Genomic DNA, 11184 nt, shown 5'->3' on the forward strand with positions numbered 1-11184 from the left:
TTCATTATAAAAAACATCTTAATATCTGATATTGCGAGTAAACAACCTCGGAATAGAAAAGACAAGAGTGCGTCTTCCAGCCCACCAATAAATTACATAATTCAACCCTCCCGGTTAGTAAATTTACCTCAACATGTCCCCGGAGAAGGCAGAGTAACGACACCAGCCTTTTAGCGGGGCTGACTACAACGCTCGCGTCACTAAATGAATTTCGTTATTAAAAATGACACACTGCTCGCGCGCGGCAACGAGTGTCTAGAAGTCAGTTCTATTTGTGACGCAGTTCGCGCTGCATCTCCTCATTGGTTTATAGAAGCAGGTACCCACGTGGCATCTCCTCATTGGTTTATAGAAGCAGGTACCCAAGTGCCATCTCATTTAGCAAAAACATAACTTAACATAAACATAACTTCTTTAAAGAATAAAAGCTAAATTACGAACATTTCTGAAAATGGATATATGGCTTTTTGGAATGAAACTCTTCTGATGTTTCCCCATCTGAGCTCAGAGTAGATGAGAGATGTAATGTTTGTCTCTGTTGTGTTGAAGTCCAATCAAGCAGGAGAGACCAGCCTCCCCTGTACCCAGCTGTGTGTCCATGAAGAGTGACCAGTCTATGGGTCAACCTATACAGTTTAGAAAGGGAGACTTTTCAACTGAACAAAGGTAAGAAGAACTCATGGGTCATGGTCAGTGAGTTAAACAACACTGTCTCTAGTCATTTCTACTCTCCCATTTTCCCATTTATTGTTGTTGTTTTCATAATCCATAGGCTAATCCTTTTGTCCATTTTCATAGTCCTAAAACAATATTAAACAAACACAACATTCCCTTCCTGTGTGTCTGTGTGTGTGTGTGTGTGTGTGTGTGTGTGTGTGTGTGTGTGTGTGTGTATGTGTGTGTGTGTGTGTGTGTGAGTGTGTGTGTGTGTGTGTGTGTGTGTGTGTGTGTGTGTGTGTGTGTGTGTGTGTGTGTGTGTGTGTGTGTGTGTGTGTGTGTGTCTGTGTGTGTGTGTGTGTGTGTGTGTGTGTGTGTGTGTGTGTGTGTGTGTGTGTGTGTGTGTGTGTGTGTGTGTCTGTGCACTCCCTGGATGAGGAGATGTAATCTCATGTTTTGCCCACAGAAACCAACAGGAGAGATCAGAGTCAGAGATTCTCAGTGGTCAGTCTTCCCAGAGTCATCAAACAGACCTGGCCTCCATATTCAGTGTATGTGGTCCTGTTATGTACATTTGTTTTTGTTTACCTCAAGTAAAGTTGATATGTCAATCATTCATTAATGTGTTAATAAGAAAGCATTTCTTCTCTTGCTTAACTTATTTACTTTATTTATTTCAGTTGCTTGAAGAGAAAATTATGACATTTGTGAAGAACGAGCTGAAGATGTTCAAGAGCATTCTTAGTCCAGAACTCCCAGAAGGCTTTGAGAGTCAGAAGCAGGAAGTGGTGGATGCTGAAGATGAGAAGCAGGAGAGCAGTGCCAGAGAGGGGGCTCTGAAGATCACACTGCACGTCCTGAGGAAAATGAACCAGAAGGAGCTTGCTGACACACTGGAGAAAAGTAAGATCTGTCTGCCTCATGTTGAATGCTGTTTTATAACATTTAAAAGCTGTAGCTAAAGTACAGCTAAAGTAGCTGTGTAACTAAATGATATTGTAGCAGCCTTAACACAACACCTAGTGACCTCATCAAGTAGCAGCAGGGATGTGTTGTGATGATTAATTTAGAGAGAGAGACAACATTAATAATACCATCAATAATACCAATAATAATATAATCAGTCACACCAGTCTGTAATGCATTATGAAAACATTTACACATTTATACAGTCAGTTAATAGAATAAATTATTATAATGTAAAACGTTATAACCGTCTTACAATACTGTAGTCATTAAAACAGACGTAATATTAATATCCTCTGTGTTATTTCTTCATTCAGATGAGCTTGCTGTGATTTGCCAACGTGAACTCAAATCTAATCTAAAGAAGAAGTTTCAATGTGTATTTGAGGGGATCGCTAAACAAGGAAACCCAACACTTCTGAATAAGATCTACACAGAGCTCTACATCACAGAGGGTGGAACAGGAGAGGTCAATAATGAACATGAGCTGAGACAGATTGAGACAACAACCAGGAAACAAGCAAGACCAGAGACTGCAATCAAATGTAACGACATCTTCAAACCCTTAACTGGACAAGACAAACCTATCAGAACTGTGCTGACAAAGGGAGTCGCTGGCATTGGAAAAACAGTCTCTGTGCAGAAGTTCATTCTGGACTGGGCTGAAGGAAAAGCAAATCAGGATGTCCAATTTGTATTTTCATTCCCTTTCCGGGAGCTGAATTTGATGAAAGGGGACAAACACACTTTCATTGAGCTTCTCAATCACTTCTCAATGGAAACCAAACAATCAGGAATCTCCAACTACAACAAGTACAAAGTTCTGTTCATCTTTGACGGTCTGGATGAGTGCCGACTGCCCCTAGACTTCCAGAAGAACAAGATCTGTTGTGACGTCACAGAGTCAACCTCCGTGGATGTTCTGCTGACAAATCTCATCAAGGGAAATCTGCTTCCCTCTGCTCTCCTCTGGATAACTACCCGACCTGCAGCAGCCAATAAGATCCCTTCATGGTGTGTTGACCAGGTGACAGAGGTACGAGGGTTCAATGACCCACAGAAGGAGGAGTACTTCAGGAAGAGATTCAGTGATGAGGACATGGCCAGCAGAATCATCTCACACATAAAGACATCAAGGAGCCTCCACATCATGTGCCACATTCCAGTCTTCTGTTGGATTTCTGCAACAGTCCTTGAACACATGCTGAAACATAAGAGAGAAGAGATGCCCAAGACTCTGACTGAGATGTACACACACCTTGTGGTGTTTCATACCAAGCAGAAGAGTGAAAAGTATCTTGGGAAAGAAGAGACAGGTCCACACTGGAATAAAGAGAGCATTCTGTCTCTGGGAAAACTGGCTTTTCAACAGCTTGTGAATGGCAATCTGATTTTCTATGAAGAAGACCTGAAAGAGGCTGGCATTGATGTCAATGAAGCCTCAGTGTACTCAGGATTGTGCACACAGATCTTTAAAGAGGAATGTGTGCTGTACCAGGACAAGGTGTACTGCTTTGTTCATCTGAGCATTCAGGAGTTTCTGGCTGCTGTATATGTGTTCCTCTCATTCATCAACAACAATGAGAATCTAATGGACAACCTGCAAACAGAAGACAAGTCTGCTGTTACGTTCTACAAGAGTGCTGTGGATAAAGCCTTACAAAGTGAGACGGGAAACCTGGACCTTTTCCTCCGCTTCCTTCTGGGCCTCTCACTGGAGTCCAATCAGAAGCACTTACGAGGTCTACTGACAAAGACAAGAAGCAGCTCACAGAGCCATGAAGAAACAGTCAAGTACATCAAGGAGAAGATCGGGGAGAATCTCTCTCCAGAGAGGAGCATCAATCTGTTCCACTGTCTGAATGAACTGAATGACCATTCTCTAGTGGAGGAGATCCAAAGCTACCTGAGATCAGGAAGTCTCTCAAAACCCAACCTGTCACCTGCACAGTGGTCAGCTCTGGTCTTTGTGTTGCTGACTTCAGAAAAGGAGCTAGATGTGTTTGACCTGAATAAATACTCCAGATCAGAGGAAGGTCTTCTGAGGCTGCTGCCAGTGGTCAAAGCCTCCAGAGCTGTTCTGTGAGTAAATAAAATGACATATAAGAACTAATCATCAGGAAGAAATATTCAGTTAGAGAAAATGATGTATTATAATATGTATATAATATTATATTGAATAACATACTGAATCAATGCATTGATGTTTACATTAGTATAACAAAATGACCATATAGTTCTAGAAGACAGAAGATTAATCTTTATGTTGTTTGGGAGAATTAACTAAATGCATCTGCCATTGTCCTTCTACACTACTGGTGTTAAATTAACAGTGTTTTTGAAGTCATGATGATCTCTTTGTCAGGCTGTCAGGCTGTGGAGTCACAGAGGAAGGCTGTGCTTCTCTGGTCTCAGCTCTGGAGTCAAACCCCTCACACCTGAGAGAGCTGGACCTGAGCTACAATCACCCAGGAGACTCAGGAGTCAGACTGCTCTCTGCTGGACTGGAGGATCCACACTGTAAACTGGAGACTCTGAGGTCAGTATTCCTGTAGTTGGTCAACAAGTGATAACTGTTCACCAGATCCACATGTGTTTACCAGACACACATAGTCCACACCATATGTGTTTGGACAGTGAAGCTTACAGTTTTACATTTGGTGTTATGCCCCAGCATGTTGGATTTGAGATATAATGTTTCGAATTAGATGACAGTACAGAATGTCACCTTTCACATACATATTTATGTTTGTTCAGTGGCTTGCAAAAGTTTTCACCCCCCTTGGCATTTTTCCTATTTTGTTGCCTGAAAACCTGTAATTAAAATAGATGTTTTGGGGGTTTGTATCAGTTGATTTACACAACATTCCTACCACTTTGAAGGTGCAAAATATTCTTTATTGTTAAACAACCAATAAATAAAAAAGAAAATAACTTGAGTGTGCATAACTATTCACCCCCCCCCCCCCCCCCCAAAGTCAATACTTTGTAGAGCCACCTTTTGCAGCAATTACAGCTGCAAGTCTCTTGGGGTATGTCTCTATAAGCTTGGCACATTTAGCCACTGGGATGTTTGACCATTTTTCCAGGCAAAACTGCTCCAGCTCCTTCAAGTTGGATGGGCTCCGCTGGTGTACCGCAATCTGAAAGTCATTCCACAGATTCTCAATTGGATTGAGGTCTATGCTTTGACTTGACCATTCCAAGACATTTACATTTTTCCCATTTAACCACTCGAGTGTTGCTTTAGCAGTCTCAAAATCTCTAGAAGACTGAAACAGGTTTCCCTCAAGAATTTCCCTGTATTTAGCGCCATCCATCATTCCTTCAATTCTGACCAGTTTCCCAGTCCCTGCCGATGAAAAACATCCCCACAGCATGATGCTGCCACCACCATGCTTCACTGTGGGGATGGTGTTCTCGGGGTGATGAGAGGTGTTGGGTTTGCGCCAGACATAGAGTTTCCCTTGATGGCCAAAAAGCTAAATAAACTCTTAGTGTCCTGATTCAGATCTGTTTAAACCAACTCTTAGTTTCCTGATTCAGATCTGTTCAAACCAACTCTTAGTTTCCTGATTCAGATCTGTTTAAACCAACTCTTAGTGTCCTGATTCAGATCTGTTTAAACCATCTCTTAGTTTCCTGATTCAGATCTGTTCAAACCAACTCTTAGTATCCTGATTCAGATCTGTTCAAACCATCTCTTAGTGTTATTATTCATTATTTATTTATGATTTGTATTAATCAAGGCATAATCAGGATTAATTTAGTATTGTTTAGAAACGTGTTATCTACTCCCTTAGACAGAACATTACTCCAGTCATCATCCACAGTTCAGTTACTATTGGGCAAAACACAACCCAAAACACAACCAAAACAAACTGCAGATGCAACCAATGAGTTTGGAACCAAACACTAAACTTTTGACAACTTTAATACACTATAAGTGAATTGGTCAGAATACTTATGACTTCTTCAAATGGGGGGACTAGATACATAAAGTGCTTTCATTTCTAAATGGTGAAACAGATATGTATTAAAATACCCTCAAATAAAAGGTGACATTATATACTGTCACCTCATATGAAACATTTGATCTCAAATCCAAAATGCTGGAGTATAGAGCAACATTTAAAATGTTAGCTTCACTGTCAAAATAGATATGATGTGGACTGTATACTCAATACAATCTAAATCTGTTACCTCAATGTCTGTCTTTTGACTGATACTGCTTTTTAAACTGGTCTGGTCAGTCTACTCAAATATTTGTACTATACATTTTTCTCTCTACAAACAATACTTTGATAATTGTAATTTCTAAAAATGAAACATCAATTTTTGAATAGATATGGCAGGTTTTAGGACACTGATATATCTGAATATGTTGAAAAAATATTCTGCCACTATTTTCACCACCAAAGAATATCAGTGTGATTTTAATATGATTTGACTCTTTGCAGGCTGTCAGGGTGTCTAGTCACAGAGGAAGGCTGTGCTTCTCTGGTCTCAGCTCTGAGGTCAAACCCCTCACACCTGAGAGAGCTGGACCTGAGTAACAATGACCTGAAGGATTCAGGAGTGAAGCTGCTCTCTGCTGGACTGGGGAATCCCCACTGTAAACTGGAGACTCTGAGGTCAGTATTCCTGTAGTTGGTCAACAAGTGATAACTGTTCACCAGATCCACATGTGTTTACCAGACACACATAGTCCACACCATATGTGTTTGGACAGTGAAGCTTACAGGTTTACATTGTGGTGTTATGCTCCAGCATTTAGGATTTGAGATAGAATGTTTCATATTAGGTGACAGTACAGAATGTCACCTTTTATTTGAGGTTAATGGTGAGAGGTTAGCATGTTTTGTTGTATCCTCTGTTATTGGTAATGGTGAGAGGTTAGCGTGTTTTGTTGTAGTCTCTGTTATTGGTACTGGTGAGAGGTTAGCATGTTTTGTTGTATCCTCTGTTATTGGTAATGGTGAGAGGTTAGCATGTTTTGCTGTAGCCTCTGTTATTGGTAATGGTGAGAGGTTAGCATGTTTTGTTGTAGCCTCTGTTATTGGTAACGGTGAGAGGTTAGCATGTTTTGTTGTAGCCTCTGTTATTGGTAATGGTGAGAGGTTAGCATGTTTTGTTGTAGTCTCTGTTATTGGTAATGGTGAGAGGTTAAGATGTTTTGTTGTAGCCTCTGTTGTTGGTAATGGTGAGAGTTTAGCATGTTTTGTTGTAGCCTCTGTTATTGGTAATGGTGAGAGGTTAGCATGTTTTGTTGTAGCCTCTGTTATTGGTAATGGTGAGAGGTTACCATGTTTTGTTGTAGCCTCTGTTATTGGTAATGGTGAGAGGTTAGCATGTTTTGTTGTAGCCTCTGTTATTGGTAATGGTGAGAGGTTAGTATGTTTTGTTGTAGCCTCTGTTATTGGTAATGGTGAGAGGTTAGCATGTTTTGTTGTAGCCTCTGTTGTTGGTAATGGTGAGAGGTTAGCATGTTTTGTTGTAGCCTCTGTTATTGGTAATGGTGAGAGGTTAGCATGTTTTGTTGTAGCCTCTGTTATTGGTAATGGTGAGAGGTTAGCATGTTTTGTTGTAGCCTCTGTTATTGGTAATGGTGAGAGGTTAGCATGTTTTGTTGTAGCCTCTGTTATTGGTAATGGTGAGAGGTTAGCATGTTTTGTTGTAGTCTATGTTATTGGTAATGGTGAGAGGTTAGCATGTTTTGTTGTAGCGTCTAACTTTCTCACTCATATCATTTTTTATTATTTTTATTTCACCTTTATTTAACCAGGTAAGCTAGTTGAGAACAAATTCTCATTTGCAACTGTGACCTGGCCAAGATAAAGCATAGCAATTCGACACATACAACAACACAGAGTTACACATGGAATAAACAAAACATAGTCAATAATACAGTAGAACAAAAGAAAACAAAAAGTCTTTATACAGTGAGTGCAAATGAGGTAAGATAAGGGAGTTAAGGCAATAAATAGGCCATGGTGGAGAAGTAATTACATTATAGCAATTAAACACTGGAATGGTAGATGTACAGAAGACGAATGTGCAAGTAGAGATAGTGGGGTGCAAAGGAGCAAGATACATAAACACAGTATGGAGATTATGTAGATAGATGAGCTATTTACAGATGGGCTATGTACAGGTGCAGTGATCTGTGAGCTGCTATGACAGCTGGTGCTTAAAGCTAGTGAGGGAGAGAAGAGTCTCCAGCTTCAGAGATTTTTGCAGTTTGTTCCGGTCATTGGCAGCAGAGAACTGGAAGGAGAGGCGGCCAAATGATGAACTGGCTTTGGGGGTGACCAGTGAAAAACACCTGCTGGAGCGCGTGCTACGAGTGGGTGCTGCTATGGTGACCAGTGAGCTGAGATAAGGCGGGGCTTTACCTAGCAGAGACTTGTAGATGACCTGGAGCCAGATGGTTTGGCAACGAGTATGAAGCGATGGCCAGCCAACGAGAGCGTACAGGTCGCAGTGGTGGGTAATATATGGGGCTTTGGTGACAAAACGGATGGCACTGTGATAAACTGCATCCAATTTGTTGAGTAGAGTGTTGGAGGCTATTTTATAGATGACATTGCTGAAGTCGAGGATCGGTAGGATGGTCAGTTTTACGAGGGTATGTTTGGCTGCATGAGTGTAGGATGCTTTGTTGCGAAATAGGAAGCCTATTCTAGATTTAATTTTGGATTGGAGATACTTATTATGAGTCTGGAAGGAGAGTTTACAGTCTAACCAAAAACCTAGGTATTTGTAGTTGTCCACATATTCTAAATCAGAGCCGTCCAGAGTAGTGATGCTGGACGGTCCGGCGGGTGTGGGCAGTGATCAGTTGGCCAGAAGTATACAGAATAGTGTCGTCTGCGTAGAGGTGGATCAGAGAATCACCAGCAGCAAGAGCGACATCATTGATGTATACAGAGAAGAGAGTCGGCCCGAGAATTGAACCCTGTGGCACCCCCATAGAGACTTCAAGAGGTCCAGACAACAGGCACTCCGATTTGACACACTGAACTCTATAAGAGAAGTAGTTGGTGAACCAAGCGAGGCAATCATTTGAGAAATCAAGGCTGTTGAGTCTGCCAATAAGAATGTGGTGATTGACAGAGTCAAAAGCCTTGGCCAGGTCGATGAATACGGCTGCACAGTAATGTCTCTTATCGATGGCGGTTATGATATCGTTTAGGACCTTGAGCGTGGCTGAGGTGCACCCATGACCAGCTCTGAAACCAGATTGCATAGCGGAAAAGGTACGGTGAAATTCAAAGCGGTCGGTAATCTGTTTATTAACTTGGCTTTCGAAGACCTTCGAAAGGCAGGGCAGGATAGTAATAGGTCTGTAGCAGTTAGGGTCTAGAGTGTCTCCCCCTTTGAAGAGGGGGATGACTGCGGCAGCTTTCAAATCTTTAGGGATCTCAGACAATACGAAAGAGAGGTTGAACAGGCTAGTAATTGTGGTTGCAGCAATTTCAGCAGATAATTTTAGAAAGAGAGGGTCCAGATTGTCTAGCCCGGCTGATTTGTAGGGGTCCAGGTTTTGCAGTTCTTTAAGAACATCAGCTATCTGGATTTGGGTGAAGGAGAAATAGGGGAGGCTTGGGTGAGTTGCTGTGGGGAGTGCAGGGCTGTTGACCGGGGTAGGGTTAGCCAGGTGGAAAGCATGGAGAAATAGGGGAGGCTTGGGTGAGTTGCTGTGGGGAGTGCAGGGCTGTTGACCGGGGTAGGGTTAGCCAGGTGGAAAGCATGGCCAGCCGTAGGAAAATGATTGTTGAAATTCTCAATTATAGTGGATTTATCGTGGTGACAGAGTTTTCTAGCCTCAGTGCAGTGGGCAGCTGGGAGGAGGTGCTCTTATTCTCCATGGACTTTACAGTGTCCCAGAACTTTTTTGAGTTTGTGCTACAGGATGCAAATTTCTGCTTGAAAAAGCTAGCCTTAGCTTTCCTAACTGCCTGTGTATATTTGTTCCTGACTTCCTTGAAAAGTTGCATATCACGGGGGCTATTCGATGCTAATGCAGAACGCCACAAGATGTTTTTGTGCTGGTTAAGGGCAGTCAGGTCTGGAGAGAACCAAGGGCTATATCTGTTCCTGGTTCTAAATTTTTTGAAAGGGGCATGCTTATTTAAGATGGTGAGGAAGGCACTTTTAAAGAATGACCAGGCATCCTCTACTGACAGGATGAGGTCAATATCCTTCCAGGATACCCGGGCCAGGTCGATTAGGAAGACCTGCTCGCTGAAGTGTTTTAGGGAGCGTTTGATAGTGATGAGGGGTGGTCGTTTGACCGCAGACCCGTTACGGACGCAGGCAATGAGGCAGTGATCGCTGAGATCTTGGTTGAAAACAGCAGAGGAGTATTTGGAGGGCAAGTTGGTTAGGATGATATCGTTGAGGGTGGCCGTGTTTACGGATTTGGGGTTGTACCTGGTGGGTTCATTGACAATTTGTGAGAGATTGAGGGCATCAAGCTTAGATTGTAGGATGGCCGGGGTGTTAAGCATGTCCCAGTTTAGGTCACCTAGCAGCACGAGCTCTGAAGATAGATGGGGGGCAATCAGTTCACATATGGTGTCCAGGGAACAGCTGGGGGCAGAGGGTGGTCTATAGCAAGCGGCGACGGTGAGAGACTTGTTTCTGGAAAGGTGGGTTTTTAAAAGTAGAAGCTGGAATTGTTTGGGTACAGACCTGGATAGTAGGACAGAACTCTGCAGGCTGTCTCTACAGTAGATTGCAACTCCACCCCATTTGGCAGTTCTATCTTTAAACAGATTCAGATCTGTTTAATCCAACTCTTAGTTTCCTGATTCAGATCTGTTTAAACCAACTCTTAGTTTCCTGATTCAGATCTGTTTAAACCAACTCTTAGTGTCCTGATTCAGATCTGTTTAAACCAACTCTTAGTTTCCTGATTCAGATCTGTTTAAACCAACTCTTAGTTTCCTGATTCAGATCTGTTTAAACCAACTCTTAGTTTCCTGATTCAGATAGGTTTAAACCAACTCTTAGTTTCCTGATTCAGATCTGTTTAAACCAACTCTTCGTTTCCTGATTCAGATCTGTTCAAACCAACTCTTAGTTTCCTGATTCAGATCTGTTTAAACCAACTCTTAGTTTCCTGATTCAGATCTGTTTAAACCAACTTTTAGTATCCTGATTCAGATCTGTTTAAACCAACTCTTAGTTTCCTGATTCAGATCTGTTTAAACCAACTCTTAGTTTCCTGATTCAGATCTGTTTAAACCAACTTTTAGTATCCTGATTCAGATCTGTTTAAACCAACTCTTAGTTTCCTGATTCAGATCTGATCAAACCGACTCTTAGTGTTATTATTCATGATTTATTTATGATTTGTATTAATCAAGGCATAATCAGGATTAATTTAGTATTGTTTAGAAATGTGTTATCTACTCCCTTAGACAGAAAATTACTCCAGTCCTCATCCACAGTTCAGTTACTATTGGGCAAAACACAACCCAAAACACAACCAAAACAAACTGCAGATGCAACCAATGAGTTTGGAACCAAATACTACACTTTTGACTACTTTAA

This window comes from Salvelinus namaycush, unplaced genomic scaffold (assembly GCF_016432855.1).
Source record: "Salvelinus namaycush isolate Seneca unplaced genomic scaffold, SaNama_1.0 Scaffold228, whole genome shotgun sequence".
NCBI lineage: Eukaryota > Metazoa > Chordata > Actinopteri > Salmoniformes > Salmonidae > Salvelinus > Salvelinus namaycush.